The sequence below is a fragment of the Zonotrichia leucophrys genome, chromosome 4 (assembly GCF_028769735.1).
Source record: "Zonotrichia leucophrys gambelii isolate GWCS_2022_RI chromosome 4, RI_Zleu_2.0, whole genome shotgun sequence".
NCBI lineage: Eukaryota > Metazoa > Chordata > Aves > Passeriformes > Passerellidae > Zonotrichia > Zonotrichia leucophrys.
This window is the reverse complement of record NC_088173.1, coordinates 3,392,844-3,406,749: the sequence shown is the minus strand read 5'-3', so window position 1 is coordinate 3,406,749 and position 13,906 is coordinate 3,392,844.

The following is a 13,906-nucleotide window of genomic DNA, read 5'->3' as shown; positions in this document are numbered from 1 at the left end:
CTAAACTAGTGGTTAAGGTTTATGTATATTGAGATTCTGTAAATCTGCCTTTCAGCTGGTTAACAAAGTGTTTAGACTGCATTAAGTGATTAGCTAGATAAGGGGAGATGAGAATTTTTGTATAAATTGGATGTCAAGTGGGTACATTGACTAAGCAGGGTCAAGAACACCTTGTTCTGAGAAAAATTCAGGGATATTCATCAGGATGAGAGAGCACAGAAAAAGGTCTCCATGATGCAGCCTGAAACCCAGCTGTGCTAGCGTGAGACCTGCCTCTGCAAGGAGGTGGCCTGGCTTCTGTGCTTGTGACAATGCCATTTTAAAATGCTTTCCCCTACAAGACACCCTGTAGACTTTTCCCACAGGGTAAAAGACAGAGATGAAATTTAAGTGGCCTGATGATGAATGATTTGTCTCGCCTGAGTGCCCAGCTGTGCCACTGAGCCGAGGGCTTCCAGCCCTTGCCATGGGAACAGCACGGAACACAGGGATCAGCGAAGGATGTTTCATACAGATACACTGGAATGATCATTTTGATCACTGCATGCCTGCTGGAAGTGAATTCTCTCATGGTGGCTAATAAATACTTCCTGCAGCCCTATTCTTTGGTGAAAATTTGCTTTTGCTTTACTGGACTTGTGATATGTTGAGCACTTGTCTCTCCACTGGAGCAACTCAACAGAGTTGAGTTCTACCACTCCCAGCTTCTGGTGACTTTTTTGGGACATAGAGGCCTTGAATGCAGTGCCCTGCAGGAACTGCACTCTCTCCCATTAGGAAGGAGCAGTTATTAATTATTGATTTGAGAGGAAAAGAAATTAGGAGGTTGAAGTCTCCAGTTGGCAAGAGGTTTGCATACAAATCATCTTCTTCCCTCAGGAACAATTAAATGAAATCCGTTATATTTGCATATAAAATAGCTTATTTTTTCCCTCATCTGAAAATAAGTATTAAGAGACTCTTTCTCCTCACAAGAATTCACATGAGAATTATTTAATTGGAAATATTAAATCTAGTTTTTTCTAAAACCAAATAGAAAATGGGATTTTTAAATAATATTCATAAATGGGAACTTGAGTAGCTTGGTAATCTGTAAAGAAGTTGCATTTAATACTTTAATGAATTTATAATGTTTTTGGAAGTTGTACTCATTAATTTAAAAATGAGTTTCAGTATTTTAAAGGCATTTTTTTAACTAGTCTAGAGAAATAATAAAGAAATCCTCCTGCAGAAGTATGGCCAGTTTTCCAAATTCATATTCATGAAGATTTTTAATGACTTAGTTTTTGTTAAATGTATATTTCCAGACTACTATTATAAATTAAGATTCAGCGTTGAGATTATCCATAAAATAACGATAAATAAATCTCCTTAATTTACTTGGTAGTTGTATAAGTAGTTTCATACCTGTTTCTGTATACCCTGATCATGCTAAACAACAGCTCTGCTTCACCTCACCTGCATTGCACATCTCTTCTACCTGGAGCAGGACTTGAAACCTCTTTTTCATGGTGATACACAGGAGTGACTCCAGAGCTCCTGAGATTAACATCCCCAGTTAATGGATTTTTACACTTTGATTAGTGGATCTGTGACTGATGATCCATTGACCAAAGGAGTGGATCTGTGACTCCATTGGCCAAACGAGTACTTCCTAAATCAGGAATTTTCAGGACTAAAAATATGACCTGCTACTGGGTATTGAACTCTACAGCAGGAAATCCATGGGCAATTCTTTACCCATGTTCATTTAAAGCATGTTCATACCATAGGGTTTGCCCATGACCAGGGGGACTGCTGGGTAACACAGTAGGCCTGGTAAGGGGACAGGAAAGCCTTGAAACCCATGGTTTTATCAGTCAGATACTAGATCCTGCAGGGAAATAGGGATGAGGCCAGCAGGACCTCTCTAGCCTTGGGATTATGAACTGCATGTGGCATTTTGGCAGCTCCCTACTAAACTGAGGCCCTGGCACTCCCAAATCTCCCCTCTTGCAGTGCATCTCAAGGGCACCAAAGCTGGAACAAAATAAATGCCCCAATTGTACTTTCTCGGAGTGCTGCTTGAAGCAGTTCTTTATGCCTTTACTAATAGCTCTTGCTTTGTCTATAGTTTTTATCATCACTATTTGAATTTTAGAGACCATATGTCAGAATTTTTGCATGCAGCCAACTGCTTTTCTTTCCACGTGTGAAGTTATGGTGCTGCTCTGCTTTCAGGCTTGGTAGGGTTTGGCTTTTTTCTTATTTTATTTTATTTCCTTGTAAAAACGGAGGAGAACTTGGAATTAAAAGAGCAGCTGGAGATATATTTTGTCCATGCATTTACTTGCATCAAACCTGACTTGTTATGAAAGAAAGCAATGGCTTCATCTGCTCAAGAAATACTTCAATACATGATTAATTTACTGCCAGCAAAGATTTTTGATGAGTTTTTGTCATAGGTGAATGACCAGTTAAAATGTATGTTTTTCAAATCTAAGCAGGAATCCACCATTTGAAGTTCAGAACTCAGCAGCATTAAGTTCTCTTTACTCTAAATGACTATTGCAGAGGGAGAGTAAGGTACAGGAGCAGAGCAGCAGCACTGGCAGGTTGATGCCTGAACTTCTGCACAGAAACATTATACAGACAGAAATCCCTCTTCCAGTTTCCAAAAGCCTGGAATTTTATGTAGGTTGTGCATAATGTGCCAATTTCTCCCCCTACCTCTCTTGATTTTAGAAAAGAGAAGATACTCACATTCTATCTCAGAAACTCTTTCAGCAATAATACTCCCAGCTCATTGATTTGCTCAAATCTGACAAGAGGGTGAGAAAGCCAAAAATATCTTTTCAGGTCTGCCTGATGCCCCCTCCCTATGCAGACCTGAGGCTGTTGGCTCCATGCTTGCCAGGGATGCCAACAGCAGCCAGCTGGCCCAGAGCACACCTCTGGCTCCAGTGGCACAGGCGTGTGCCTGAGCCTTCCTGCAGAGGCAGCTGAGGACGTGGAGGGAAGCTGAGGTTACTGCAGGGGAGGAGGGAGGGGTGGCTATGGAGCTGGGGAATTGTGCTGCAGCTTCAAGAAATCAGTCTTCATTAGCCCTGCTGCAAAGGCTTGGAGTGATTCTTCTCTATCTCTCAGGAGACAATCTTAATCATCTGGGACAGAGGCGTTTGGTGTCTTTCTCCTGATTGCCCCTCCAGAGCTTGTTCCTTTTGCCTGGGTAATCCACTAATCAGCACAGAAACACCAGAGGCTTGCTAGGGAATGTTAGGAATGCACCATCCATAGCTGCCATGATCTTCAGCCCACTGAGAATTGAATTATTTTATAACTACTTTTAAAAGGAAAGAGGCAGCTCTTAAAGGATAACAGTTCAGCACTGGTGGTGAATAACTTGTAATAGAACCAGTGAAGGGTTTGGGTTTAAAGGGACCTTAATGATCCCCTTGTTCCAGCCCCTCTGCCATGGACAGGGGCACCTTCCACTAGAACAGGCTAATCTGAGCCACATCCAACCTGGCTTTGAACACTCCCAGGGATGGGGCAGCCACATCAGCTTGTTCCAGTGCCTCATCAGCACTCAGTGAAGAATATCTTCCTGTGGCATTCACATTCTCTGAAAAAATTCCTTTGCCCAGGATTTTTCTCTTGGGAAGCTGAAAGGCAGTGAGAGAGGCCTCAGAGAAAAGGAAAACAATTTTTATCTCATTTGCTTCTCCTGTGTTGTGCTTATGTGGAATGTGTTTGGCGATTGTTTACCCGCAGGTGATTGTTTCATTGGATTCTGGCGTGAGTTGTTTTGACTCTTTGGCCAATTGGGGCCATGCTGTGTTGAGACTCTGGAGAGAGTAATGAGTTTTCATTATCTTTTTAGCATTCAGTAAGTATCCTTTCTGTATTCTTTAGTACAGTGTATTCTTTAGCATATTATATTATTTTTTAATATAATATGGTATAATAGTATAAATTATAGTATAATAGTATAAATTAGCCTTCTGATAAGGTGGAGTCAGATGCATCATTCTCTCCCCTCATTGGTGAACCTGGCATTTACAATAACTTCCTGCTATCTAATCTCAGTTTATCTTCCAGGGTATTACTCCTTGTCCTATCACTATATGCCCTTGTAAAAAGTCCTTCTTGAAAAATCACTCTTCATGAAGATGTTGCTTTCTCTGTTTTTATGTTGCAGGTTGCATGCTTTTAAAATAAAGTTAGTAGGAAGCTAAGTGAATTCAGAAAAAGAAAAATAGTCCTCTTCCACCCAGGAAAAAAGTCACATACCCAGGGGATATTTTGGATCAGTGTTGAAGGAGAGCTATCTTAGGCCCATTGCTTGGGCAAACATTTGGGTTCTCTGAGGAACACTCCAGGCATTGCTAGTTCCTCCCGCACTGCAAATCTTGTAACAATGGCTCAGCGAGGCATCCCTGCTAAAAACTGCTCAATTTTCTGTTGATTTTTCTCTTTTAGATTTCTCAAACCCAGGCTTTCTTACAGGGATAATTTGATCCTTCAAAAATCAAGGGATCTCACTGAAACAGTATGTTGTTAACATATTATCAGTCAAATTCAGATGACATCAGATTTTTTGCAAAATGCTGTTGTCAAGCCCAACAGATTTTTCATTCTTATTTGAAATTAATTAGAGCCTCTGCCTTACTTTGATTTTTTAAATGACTGCAGCAGGGGAAATTCAGTTACTCTCAGAGCTCTCGCCCTATAAAAACATCTCTGTTATGACAGTAGGCATCTAGATGTAAAATATGTATTTACATACAGTGTAGTGAGACATTTGTCTGGTTTAAGATACTGCCAAATAAGCACTTGCAGCATTTCTTTGTGTGCAGGTAAACTCATATTAATTCCAAGACAGAAGAACAGAATTAATATTCTGGTAATTGTCTATTTCCAATTAAAAGATCACTGTGCAATGAATAATAATAGAAAAGAGCCAAGACTTTCAAATGTTTGAGGCTGAGTGCTTTGAATTAATATTTATGAACAAAAAAAACATTCTGACTTTGTAAGAATGTTATACACTCAGAAGCATCTTCTGCAATTGACAAAAAACATGGATGCAGCACAGAGTAAATTGTCCTTTCTGCATTTTGATTAAGGACAGACCTTGCTGCCTTGTTAAGTGCACAAAGCTGCAGCTTTTAGATCAGTTGTGAGTCAAAATTTCCTTGGTTAATGATGAAAGTTTACAGTAATAACCAGTTTTGAGAAGCACATGTACTTACCACTTTGAAAAGCACTCAGCAGCTTCTCCTGAAATCCTGGTGTCTGAAATATAGAACTCTTATTTAGTTTAGATTTGGAGGGTTTTTCTGTTGTTGTTGGTTTTTTTGTTTGGGTTTTTTGTTTTGTTTTTTTTGGGTTTTTTTGTGTTGGTGTTTTGTTTTGTTTTTTGTTTGAGTCTCTTCTCTTCTCTTCTCTTCTCTTCTCTTCTCTTCTCTTCTCTTCTCTTCTCTTCTCTTCTCTTCTCTTCTCTTCTCTTCTCTTCTCTTCTCTTCTCTTCTCTTCTCTTCTCTTCTCTTCTCTTCTCTTCTCTTCTCTTCTCTTCTCTTCTCTTCTCTCTGTGAGGTTGACTTGTCTGGGTGTTAAGACTTTGTTTTGATCTCTGTGATGGTTTTGCCTGTCTGAAGATTGTGGGAGTACAAGAAAAAAGGTTTCAAATTGCTATCATCCCTTTCCCTTAGAAGAATCTTTAGCTTTCCCAAGGGCTATGAATTATGTTTTAGCATTTAAAAGCAGTAGTTCTTTAAAGAGGTACAAGATCATGCATATGTGTGTGCAGTCCAAACACCTTTCTGAGAACTTGGTTAACCACCACATCTTTGGAAGTACAAGAGGAGAGAGGAGAAGACAGTGGTGTTGTTTGCTAGTGCTGCATCCAGATTTGTAGCACTGCCCCCAAATGGTGTCTGGGTGGTGTGGGATGCAGGAGAGAAAATTGTGAGGAGCTGGACCCTGCTCACTGAGGCTCCTGGCTTTCTTCAGAACAGTGTTCTGATGCCTGAGAAGATTCATGAACCTCCTGATATTGAGGGTTGGCATTTCAGTTTGTCTGCTTGGTGCTGTCATCTGCAGCTCTTTTCTAACTGCAGATGTGTTCCTCAATGCCATTCTCAGCTTTGAAAAACTGCCCAGTTTTGGCCTTTTTCTTGTTGCAGCTGTAGGCTAAACCAGCTCTTCTAAAAATTCAGTAAAAATGTTCTTTATCTTGTCTATTAATGACTAATAAAAGTGTATTTCAGCAATGGTTAATGAAACCCCCTGCTTTAGACCTCTCAGAGTAGACAGTTAGAGAAAGGGCCAGACCAGAATCAGGGCCCTGCTCTCCCCCTGTGCTGTGTATCTCCTCCCTGGGACTCTGGACCTCTGTCCACAGTAATCCCACAGTGATGCAATGAAGTTGTTTTATAGTATCCAGAAAAGTGTGGTTTGCATTCTTTATCCACTCTTAACTGTGAATGTCTACCAAGTAATAAGTAATAAAATAAAATCTTTATATGGAAAGATGAGTCATGGTATCAGCTGGAACTAAATCTGGAGGGAGGGTTTCCTAGTGCAAGTGGTCAATATATATCAACATTTTCTGATTTATTCATTATTCCCTGACTTTAATTCTGTTTTAGATTTGTTAAATAACATTCTGCTTTGCACAGGAATTGCAGAACTGATTGTACCCATGGGATATGTAATATAACACTCAGGTGGAAGCAGTATCAGCTATTTCAGTAGAAGGTGTAATACTCAACCATTTGAAGAAAACAGATAAAAATATGTCATTTTAGACCTTTGTATATGACAGAGATTGGTCTATAAGCTTATATATGACATTTCAATTAGTCAATTCCCTTGAGATAATTCTGAGAAGTGTTATTATAAATACACACGCCCAATTCTTTCCAGTAAAAATAAATTTTTGCCTGCTTATGGTTTGGCTCTTCCCTGCAAGGACTGTTTTGTCCCAGACAGATGAGTGGTTACATTTCTTAAAGGAAACTATCTGTTTTCTCTTGGATCAAATTTGACTTCCTCCCTCTTTACATTCATTTCTCAGATATATCTGAAATAGTAATTTGAAAAAAAAATGGGAGCAACTTCTTCCACCCATCCAGTTGTCAGGAGTCAGCAAAAATCAGCTCCTGGCATCCGTGGTGCCAGGAGAGTTTTGAGAAAGCTGGAAAAGTTCAGCAATCCAGCAGTGAAAATTACTCTGTATTTCAACATCTCTGTTCTTACTTTGTGCCAATCTGCAGGAATATAGATTCCTCTGTAGATTGCAAGAACAGGTTTTTGTTTGACCACAGGGGAAATTATTTTAAAAGTCTCTCAAAATATTGCCAGGTTTAAAATCTGATGAAAAACTTTATCTGCTCCATTAATTGTTTTCCAGAACTCCATTTTCTTTCAGAAATGCTTTCCTTCCTCAGCTCTCTGTCCCTTCCTGAGCCCATGGTGTGTGCAGATGGCACCAATCTACTACTACCAATGGTGTAGTTGACACTGGGGGGAAGGGATGCCATTCTGAGGGACCTGGGCAGACTTGGATGTGGGCTTGGGTGAACCTCAACAAGGCCCAATTCAAGGTTCTGAGAAAGTAGAAGCCCTGAGAAGAAGGACCTTGGGGTGTTGGTGTACAAGAAGCTCAACAGGAGCTGACAATGTGCACTTGCAGCCCAAAAAAGCAAATGTCTCCTGGGCTGTATCCAATGTGGCCAGCAGTGCTGGGATTCATAAAATTAGAGGGTTTTAAGAAAGTGGTAAAAAAGGCAGGCCTCAGACAGCAGACTTGTGAACATTGCTAATATAGCAAAAAGTTTTCTAAGCAGTAGAGCAGACGTGAGAAATAGAACAATAAGCTCCTGTGACTTGCCCTTATAGTTGCAACAAGTTTATTTAATGTATATCTTTAGAAGGTTAGTATGAATGAGTCTCTGTGCTTTGTCTCTCATAAATGAGCCATTGTGTTAGAAAATAAGTCCCTATTTTGTTAACTACCATTACGTGTGTTTCATATGATTAGATAGAATTATTGTCAATATGTTTTGCTCTATGTGTGATTAGCTGAAACCTAAGCTGAGATGGCTTTATGCTACCCTGTAACATGGCGTTTCCTTGGCATTCCATTTGAATCAGAGAGCTGTGAACATACTGTCTCCATTGTCCTAACAATGTACTGAGACTGATGTGTGAAATAAACAGCTCACGGCGCTGGTCCAGATTGTCCCATTCCGTTCACATCTGTATATAGTTGCCAGCTCAGCAAGCAGGACAAGGATATTCCTGCCCCTCTACTCCACTGTTGTGACACCCCACCCAGCACAGGAGGGACATGGGCCTGCCCTGCCGGACAGAGCCCAGAGGAGGGCTGCAAAGCAGCTCTAAGTGCATTGAAATTGGACAGGGAAGTTCCTCTTTCAACGGAAATCAAAGAAAATCTTTAACTCACATCTTATACAAAGTAATTTCCTTACACCTGACAAGGATTGCAAATTGGTCACAGGTTTCCTGAATTACATTTTGTGCCAGCTCAGGATTTTACTGGGGGAGTGAATTTTCTAGTCTTCTGAATTGCATAGTCTGTTGGGATGTGGATCTCTGGATGGACAAAGACCAGAGACAGCCCTGGACTGTGTGCATATTTCTCTTTGTTTTAAAATGTCGTGTGTGCAAAAAGTATTTGATTGCTGATGGGTTTTAAAATGTTTATGGGTTCTGCTCCATGATCTAAGGTATGCTTTTTTCTCTTTCCAACTTGTCATATTGAGGTATTCCTAAAAAGATCAAAGGCAAACCTTAAATTGATGTCTTTATTTCCTATTCTATTTTGAACATAAGGCTTTCATTATTGTCTTTCACGTAACAGTCCCCTGTCCAGGTACATCTCAGAGTCAAAGAACCATTTAGGTTAGAAAGGATCTTTAAGATCATTGTGTCCAGTCATTAAACCAGCACTGCCAAGTCCACCACTAAACCCTGTCCCTAGGTGCCACATCTACATTTGTAAGTCCCTCCCGGAATTGTGACTCAACCACTTTCCTGGGCAGCTTGTTCCAATTCTTGACAACCCTTTCCACAAGGAATTTTTTTCTAATAGACAGTCTAAACCTCTCCTGGCACAGCTTGGGGCCATTTCCTTTTATCCTATTTCCAGTTACCTGGGAGAAAGGCCCAAAACTGAACACAATACTTGTGGTATGGACTCAGCAGTGCCCAGTGTCAATGCCCTGGTCCTGCTGGCCACACCATTGCTGATCCAGGCCAGGATTCCATTGGCCTTCTTGGCCACCTGGGCACACTTGGCTCATATTCAGTCACTCTCAACCACCACCTCCAGGTCCTTTTCTGCTGGGTAGCTTTCCAGCCACTCTGCCCCAGCCTGTAGCAGTGCCTGGGGTTGTTGTGACCCAGGGGGAGGACCCTGTGCTTTGCACTGTTGTACCTCATAATCTCATGGCATCTTTGTTGTCCTCCTAGGTTACCCCTCCTTTCAAAAGTGATAAACTTTTTTCCCTGAGTTCCAGCCAAAGCTCTCTGCTCACTCAGGCTGGTTTTCCTCCCTGCTGATTCATTGTTTAGGACATGGGAACAGCCTGTTCCTGCACCTTTAGGATTTCCTTCGTGTAGATTGTTCTGCTTTCTCACTGCTGCCTGCTCGTCTCAGCCATGGTGTGCCTTCATATGGGCACTGATCTGATGGGCAGACCTCACCTCAAGAACTGCAGTTGAGCAGCCCTGTTTTGATGCCATGTGATTTCCTTCATGTCTGTCTCAAACAGCTCTAAGTCTCTCACCCCTATTTCTGTGGCATCAGCTTTTGCAGCACTTCACAAAGAAACACAGGGGTAGAGGGACCTGCAGCCTGAGTCAGAATGTGCTGTGACCTGTGGAATTAGCAGTGCTACCTGAAAGTCTGCAGTTTAACATTGAGTGCTGCAGTTGAGTTTGGGGCATGAAGCAAAACATGGAGGAAAGTGATACAATGGGAAGAACAGGCTGCAAATTTCACTGCTCAGGCCTCATGGCCTGCTGGCTTATGCCACATGTAAATGTACAACAAACCATTATATTGTAGCATATTAGTGTGTTTTCCTGTTTCAGCTCAATGAAATGATTTTTTTTTTTTTTTTCTGTGCCTGTACATTATTAGTTAAATGAGAAGCTCAGCTGGACTTCATCACCAGAGCATCCTGGTGGAGGTACTATAATTGAATCTCCACTCAAAGCTTAGTTATACAGTCAACAAGACTACACCAAATTTTGACACAGAGCTAAAAAGCTAAAAGCTTTTTCTTTCTGATAGTACTGATTAATTTATTGATCTGTTTCTTTTCAAAACTCTATAAGTAAATATATGATTTTCTGAGTAGCTGAGGCCTCACCCTGGGACCCCACTGAGCTGCTGAGATATTCCTGGGGAGATGCATCCCTACAGAGCTGCACTGCAGCTGGCTTGTTGGTGTTCTGCAAGTGGCTTCCCTGCTCACTAAACTCTGACAGAACAAGACTTGGTGGCTCTGTAACTGGTGGGTTTTATGCTGCCTGTATAACTAGGACAAACATAGATCATGAGCTACAGACTGCTTAAAATTGTCCAACTTTTTTGTCAGTGAAGAGGTTTATTTAAAATAAAAACCCCAAACATATATTAATAATGGAGAAGAAATTGAAGAAATCTTAGTGTTCATTGGATGAAAACATAATGGACCACCTAGGCATTGATAGGAAACTTCATGTTGTATTCACAGGGAGATGGAATGAACTGGAGCCCCTTTAAGCATTGGAAATACTGCTTTGGTACTGAGTATTTAAGCTTTCTGAAAACATAGTTTTGCTTGGGGTATTTCCTTATATTAAAAATCTTCACAAAGCTAATCTTTGTCTCTTAAAAAAAGCCTAAAGTCATAAAACTTGTTTTCTCTTATATAAATGAAATGAAATATTAGGGAAGACTGAATATTTTCCATTGAAACTAGTTTATCTATCTTAGATTTGCTCCAGGATATAAAACCAGCATTTTGCTTTGCATGATCTCTCTTTGCACCACATCATAAGAATTCAGTCTTAGAGAAAAAACAACCTGTCCATGCAATAATTTCTAGGTTATAAGGATAACTACACTGGTTAGTGCAAATCATATCTGAGGGCCAAGGTCACTTCCAGTTTGGGTGTTTCCTGCTAAAATGCATTATTCTGTCTTAATGTGGTTGGGTGCATGTCAGTGTTTTTTCAAGTACTGACTATTCTGATGCATCTGGTGTAAGTACAAGTTACATGGAGAAACTCTGCTGGAGCCATGGATTTTCAGAGTGTTGGCTCAGTCAAGATAAGTGGTTAAAGTGATCTGGCTGATGGGGAAATTTTTCTGGGTGTGTCAATCACAAATGAGAATGGATACTGAAGCTGGAATGCAGAGTGCCAAGGGAAAACCCCAGTAGGAACTATTCATATCAACTTTGTGTCTGAAACCAATGTGCTGTGCAGCTGCCTCTGGATAAACACAACACAGTGTCCTTGGCAAGACCATAACACATCTTTAGGTGTAGGTTGCAGGATGGAAGTGCAAAATCCTACTGAAGGATGAATCCTACTGAATCCCTCTGAAGGATGGTGGTTTATGCCTGTTTTTGGTGGAGGCTGATGACCAAAAGCAGTGGTAGAGGACCATGCTGGGGCTGAATCCCACACTGACTGAAACTTAGTGTTGTTGCCCTGTTTCCAACAGTTCAGCTGGGAGCTGCTTTCATTAGACACTTATGGCCAAATCTGTCTTGTCCTCAGAATCATTAAGGTTGAAAAATGACCTCTAAGACCATTGAGAGCATAAAAAGACAGGAAAGAAGCCATGCCAAGACTGCAGCATATTCATTGCTTGTTCAAGTGAAAAACTCCCACTGCTTTTTGTAGATGAAGTTTGCTACTTTCAACTCTGCTGTGCAGGGCTGGATGTCACACTTGCGTCAGGTTAGGCAGGAGGGTGCTCAGGCTGTTGGTAGTAAGGGCTTCAGGCACCTTAAGGCTCTCATGCTTTGTGAGTCACTACTAAAGGCTATAAATAGGAAATAATACAAAGTAAATATAAGAATCTAACAAACCACAAAGTGTGGGGATAGTGTGACTCAGCCTAGTCTCCCCTTCCCCAGTTTTATAATTTCTCTTGTTGCTATATTACATTTGATCACTGAAACACTGGGGACAAGGCAGGGTCTGATGCTTTGTTGAGGTGTTCTTGTTTCTCAAGACAATTTTTTAATAACGTGAAGTTGGAAAAGATCTGACTGAACTGCTAGTGGAAAATATGATAAAAACAGATCTAAAAGTAAGATGGCAAGAGAGAAAAAGGGGTGAGGGGAGAGGTGGGGAATGTTCATATTACAGATACCTCAAGATTTTAAGTGAAACCAGAATTCCTGAGTAGGAAAGAAAAGGAGAGTGAAATACATCTCATTCTCATGTTTGCAGCTCTCTAATCAGTGATATTGAGAAGGAAGGGAAAAGGGAACAACAGATTTCAGGATGTTTGCATCTTGACCAAGCTGGGATACAACCAGCAAGTGGTGATGGATGGGAAGAGACAGTCTTGTACAGAAAAGCCCAGGGAAGTGCAGAGTGTGCTGAAACTTGTCCTGCAGCAGAACTGCAGGGTGTCAGTCATTGAACAGGACTAAATTTGAGATGAACTTTCAGTTATTTTTTGGTCTTGTGGGTGTTTGGGGTTTTTTGGTGGTTTTTTTGTTTGTTTTGTTGTTGTTGATTTTGTTGGGATTTTTTTAATGGTTATTGTTTTGTTTGGATACTTTGTTCGTTTGGATACTTTACTTCGTTCAGGGAGGAGGTGGTCTTTGAAGTTCTTGGCAGGTTTGTATTCAAGCTTTGAATTTTGCTATTTGCCTGTCAGGAAACCTTGCCTCAAATGTCCTATTTCTAGAAGAAATTTCTAAGAAGATATTTGGAAGACTGTAAGAATCTTCAAAAGATTCTTGCACACCATGTGCTGTGCTGGAAACCCTTTATACCACTCTAATGTAACAGTGCCTGGTTAGATGGAAGTGTTGATGGAGAAGCCTGAGTAGACTCAGAGTTTATGAAATTTTCAGTATTTTGAAGAGACTTTTTACAAAAAGCCACAAACACTGAGCTGTTTTTCATTATGTTGTTTCACAAATCAAGCAGTCTTGCATGTGGCCATCCATATGGACTGTAAATACAAGAGACTTTGGATATTCAACAACAGATATCCCTCAAAAAATATTCTCCACTTCTCTGCTATAAGGTGCCTTTATCTGGATGAAAAGGTGAAGAGTGTGAAGGAGGGCATGATGTGACCTCTGCCAGAGGAGAAGGTCAGGGCTCAGGCGGGAAGGACTCCAAACCTGAATTCATGCAGAACTCAGTGCTGGAATCCTGGCTGAATTTTTCCTAACTGTCAAATTCTGAACTTTCACAGGAAAGGTCAAGATAATTTAGCAGGAAAAAAAGCTGCTGCCAAATTCTAATGAGTTTCTTATTTTTTCCCATGTGGGAATAACTCTGAACTATCTAGATAAGTTTAACATGATGCAATGCCAACAAAATGAACAGTTGCCCTGGGATGAGTTTATCCTTGGCATGACTGCTCATTGAGCTGCTTTTGCACCAGGGATTGGTTTCACTCAGCTTTCCTTTAAGGTACTTTTCTGAACTCTAACAAGCTGAGACATCTGAATAAAATAGTAATTTTACATCAAAAATATTAACAAAGCAGATATTTCAGATACTTCACTTGCAAATAATTCATCACACTAAATTAGTTTTTTCTAATCAATTAGGAGTCTGCCAGGTACCAGAAAATGGTAATTTAACAGCAGGAACAATTTTATGTATTTTTAGAGAGGATAAGAACCAATTTATTTAAAATTATTCC